Below are 5,662 nucleotides of genomic sequence, written 5' to 3'. Positions count from 1 at the left end.
GGACAAGTGAGGTGTCTCCCTCCTATTGGATAATGAGTTGGCCATCATTAATGATGGCCAACTCATTATCTAATAGGAGGGGGACACCTCACTTGTCCCCTTTATTGGTCCCATATTTTGGGTCACTGTAGCAAAGCTCTTAATGATTCACAAAAGAAATGTCTAATCTTCAATAAGTGGTAATTGTTATATATTAAATGATAGACATATTGTACAATAAATGCATATACTCTTTCCAGTTGTCCGGGACAATTTCAAGTGAAGAGGACGCCCAAATTTTTATACATATACTACTATAAAAAGAGCATTGGAGTGTTAAAACTTGTAATTTTTTTGGGACTCTTAAAATATAACCACTTATTATTTGTGCACCACCTCACCTTCCTAAATAATTATAATTATCATAATATTATAACTATTAATTGTATGAAAATAATAAAATAAAATAATTTATAAAATAAGTACACACAATTATTAATTATAACTAATTAAATTATTATAATTATTATTTTTGAATTATAATAAAATAATTAAAATAATAGTATAAATAGAATAATATATTACTAGATACTATTAAGAATTATACTATATTTCAATAAGTAATAAAATAAATATAATACATTTGAAATTTCATATAAACTATATTTTTAAATAATATCACATAAATTATGAATTATACTATTTATTTAGTATTATATTATTAAAAAAATTAGATAAATAATTTAATATTATTTTTAAAGTATTTTCACAAAGAGTATTACATGATGCTAAATAACCTATAATTGGTAATGATTGGAAACTAATCTTTTTACAATAAACTATTTAATATTAATAATAGTACTATTAATTGTTAATGGTAGTAGAATAAAAAATTTATAAAATATTTATAGTACTAAATTATTTAAGAGCATAATTGAAAAACAAAATTAGATAAATATTTTATAGTATATAGACAGTATAATTATTTTAATAGCATCACTTGAACTAAGAATTATAATATTAAATAAAGTAAATTACAATAAACCCTTATGAGCTTTTAGTTTTTTGCAGGTAATAGACCCTATGAACTTTCAAAATCACACTAAACCGCTAAAGCTCCCATTTTCTTTTAGATAAATTACACCAAACCCCCACTAACTTTCAAAATATATTTTTGTGCCATTTTCCAGTTCTAATTTAATTATGAGGTTACCTACAAAATTTTGAAAGTTATTAGGGGGCTTTTTTGAAACGGAATAGTCATTAGGGGTTTAGTGTAATTTTAAAAGTTCATATGGGCTAAAGTTCATAAGGATTTAATATAATTTATCCTATTAAATAATTATAATGAGCGAAAACTATTGTAATATGTCATAGGTATCAAGTATAATTATCTAGTGAGCATTAGGAAAAAGCTATAAAGATTAAAGCAGCTTAGTTAATTTATGTTATATTTGGGAGCTCACCAAGGGAAGGGAAGGAAAGGTACGTTCCCCTCCTTTACCCCCAATTTGAGGTGTAAGATTTTAGTGTAAAATTTCCCCATATTTTTCTCCTCTACCTTCCCAATAAAACTCCCAAATAAGGTTAAACTCAAATTTCTTTTACCTTTCCTTTCTCTACCCTCCATCCAAACATAGCATTAGAGTTAAGTTAACAACTTTCATTTGGAGGGGCATACTAAAGACAACTTATAGAATTGATAGTTTTATTTAAGAGCAATTTTAAATTTGGGGACTTATTTAAAAAAAGGTTAACATTGGGCGACCATTATAAGAAAAATATTCAATTATGTTACCTACACAATAATAATTAATTCATACAATTCTTTTTAAGTAATCTTATTATATATCTTTTTTTCTTATATATAGCACATAGTTTTACTATTCAATAAAAAAATAAAAACATAAAGATGTACGTTCATGTGTAAAGAATGTGCATTATACTAATTATTACAATATAATAATATTGTCGTGTATTATTTACTTAACTTTTTTTTGTAATCTAGTCCTCTATAATAATGGGAGGATCCAAGATTCACTATTCATGCTACAGAAATCACTGTAGCATTGTTACTGTAGCACAAGCAGGAGGATCCAAGACCCACTATTCATGATACAGTAAATTACTGTAGCCTTATTTCTGTAGCGCAGGCGGAACTGTAGTTTTTAAAAAACATTACTATAGCATTATTACTGTAGCTCTCACGAGATACTGTAGCATTTTAAAAAAAGTGTTACTATAAAACGTATAAAAACTGTATTTAAATACAGAATTATTGTAGCAGAAATAAATATGAAGTCCGTGCTTTACACGGGGAGCACACTAGTGAGTAGGTATGCGAACTCCACCATCCGTGTGATATGTGCAACTTTCTTTAATAATGTAAATAACTAAATAAACCCAAGTTTGTTTCTACGTAATAGCTGGAAGGGTTCAATTATTTGCTTGATTAAACCATGAACGTATTTGAATTATTTCAATCAATATATACTGAGAAAAAACAAACACTAAAAATCTTTTCAAAACTCTATAAATATAAATTTTCTATTCCTTTTTTTCCCAATCATGAGATTATATCTTAATAAGATCACCTAACGCATTGGTCTCTATCTGATTCCATATTTTCCTGCCTACGGACCCACTAGAATAGATTATAATTCATTCATTTTAAACGTTACGTCAACTTGATCTTTTATGATGGCTCCAAGACAAACCAGTTATCAACCATGAATATATAACATCTACGTGTCCTACGTGTTAGTTTTATAGTATTAACTTCAGGTAAATCCATTTCTCCTGAAACCAAATCCAATCTTGTTTAATTTTATACATACATTCGTGCCAAATCCTACTTTCCCAATATACTTTTATATAAATTAAGGACAAAATATTAATGTAAGATATCAAAGTGTGCGCTATGGAATCTCTTCGTGTAAAGAATTAACTACTAAATTACTAAACTCCTGATTTTTGCATGTGAGGATCGCGCAAGAGTATTGATCGCGCATGCATGCCATTATAAGTCAGCCTGCAACCCGTGTGAAAACTAAATCACTGAACTCAAACAAAGCTGTGCAGACCTGTAAAAGAATGGATGAGGGCCTCCAAGTGGTCGGTGCAGTCCCTCAACTTTTTTCATGTTACATGCTGGACTAAAACACATACAAATAAGCAATCATGTGGGTTGAACTCTTTTGACCTGGAAATGTAAATGTCCACTTGTTCTGTCCGTGAACATCATTATGGTTTGTAATCAATCAAGTCATTTTGCAATCATTTGGTGTAGAGGAATGTGTTCAGATCACATGAAATTCAAATGGTTAAAACTGTTTGGACGTTTCAGCTTGATTATATTGTACATGCTGAGATTTGGTTGGTTATTTTAGCTCCTGATCTGGTTTGAGTTGATGTATCAAAGCATTTATAACATGAATATATTTTGTATATCAGAAATTTACAAGGGGTGAAAATCACCAGCGTTGAGTTCGTCATTACCAGTTGGCCAATTAGGCTATAATGCTTGGGTATTATTGTATGGTTGAGGTTCTATTATGTTGTTGCACTTGATGTCATTCTTCTCTATTATGTTATTGTTTTTTTTTCTTTTTGGTCAATGAAATTTTTTTATTCATTTACCAATTGTAAAGTTTTAAGTACATCAGATACTCATTGAATGAGAAAACAGAAAGACAGAAAATAAGCACTTCGCAGCTCTAAACCAGAGAATATATAGGATCATCCCCTGAATTACAAGGAGAGAATCCATTCTTTGTAATCAGCAGATAGAGGACTATTAAAAACAATGGTCATAATATCAACTTTAATGCCCTTGATCAGTTGCTCTATACTTCTGGATTTTTGCTTGAAAATTCTCCTATTGTGCTCAAACCAGATGTTGCATATTGTAGAAGCCAAAGCCATTCTTTTTAACTCCTTGTTTGAAACCTCTCCCCTTCAGATTTGAACAATAACAGTGCAAAAGAAGAACCCAGTCACAAGTTCTCCAGCGAAAATGAAGCCAATCCATTATACCATTCCACCAGTGCAAAAGAAGAACCCAGTCACAAGTTCTCCAGCGAAAATGAAGCCAATCCATTATACCATTCCACAACTCCTTCAAAAAATTAATTAAAAAAAATAAATGGTTTCAATTCTCCATACCTTCTCCTGAGCATAGACTGCATTTATTTATTTTAATGAACCCCGTCCTAATGAGTTTGTCTTGGGTAAGTAACCTGTTTTGGACAGCCAGCCATAGTACAAAAGAATGCTTAGGATAATTCAGTGATCAGAAGTTTCACTGAAAATTTTAAAACATTGATAGAGCTTTTGAACTGAGTTAAGGTCCCTTTACTAAATAATAGTAGGTCATCAGCAAAAATCAAATGATTGATCTTTAAATTACCATACTTTGGGTGGAATTTGAAAGTTCTATCATGCTTTAACAAATTAAGACTCCTTGACAGATACTCCATACCCAAGATGAACAAATAAGGTGAGAGGGGATCCCCCTATCTTAAACCTCTCTCTCCCTTGAAAAACCATGCAAGGAACCATTAAGTGAAATGGAATACTTCGGGGAGGTTATACAAGTCATAATCCAGTTGATCATCTCACTAGGGAACCCCAATCCATTAAGCATTTCTTTTAAGAGCTTCCAACTGATTGTATCAAAGGCTTTTCTAATATCAATATTGATCATGACCCTAGGAGGTATATTCTTCCTGCCATAGTTTTTGACAAGATCATGTGCTAATAAAATGTTATTTGAAATATTCCTGCCTTTCACAAAAGCCTCTGTGCTTCACTGATAAGATAACCCATGACTGATTGAATTCTATTAGCAAGGATTTTTGAGATAAACTTGTATAGGCTATTGCAGCAAGATATCGGTCTGAAATCAGAGGGAGTTTGAGGACGCTGTACCTTGGGGATAAGTGTTATGGATGTGGAGTTAATTGCATCCAATAACTTTCTTGATTTGAAAAATTCTTCGATAGCTAGTGTGACTTCATCTCCAATAACTGACCAAACTGATTTATAGAAAGACACACTATATCCATCTGGTCCAGGAGCTTTGTTGCCTGACATGGAGAAAACAACATTCTTAATTTCCTCTCTTGATATTGGCCTGCTAAGCTTCTAGCAAGATTTATATCCAAGCAAGGATCACTCTGAATGATATTGTAATTTGGAGCAGAGGTTGCTACTGCAGTACCCATGAGATCCTTGTTGTTGGATATAAATTCCTTCACAATATCATCATACTCAGTATTCTGTGCCCCAGACTTTGTAGAGAACTGCCACTCTATTATGATGTCTATTGGATTTAATAACCGAGTATTCTGTGCCCCAGACTTTGTAGAGAACTGCCACTCTATTATGATGTCTATTGGATTTAATAACCGAGTGAAAAAAGTTTGTGCATCTATCCCCTTGATACTCCAATTAATCCTTGCATTTTGCTGATCAAAGGAGAACTCATAATCTAGAAGTTTGTTATAAGAGGTCAAACAATCTTTTTCCTGCCTGATAAAGATGGGATTGAAGGGATCAATTTGCAGTTTATTTTGAATATCCTCCAGAGCAATTTTTACCCTATTGACTTGCTCACTTATGTTGAAAAAATGCTTCTTGTTCAGATCTTTCAGAGCAAACCTCAGAAGTTTTAACTTGGAAA

This window comes from Asparagus officinalis, chromosome 10, assembly GCF_001876935.1.
Source record: "Asparagus officinalis chromosome 10, Aspof.V1, whole genome shotgun sequence".
Taxonomy (NCBI): Eukaryota; Viridiplantae; Streptophyta; class Magnoliopsida; order Asparagales; family Asparagaceae; genus Asparagus; species Asparagus officinalis.
The sequence above is the reverse complement of the archived record's forward strand: the minus strand, read 5'-3'. Positions refer to the sequence as shown.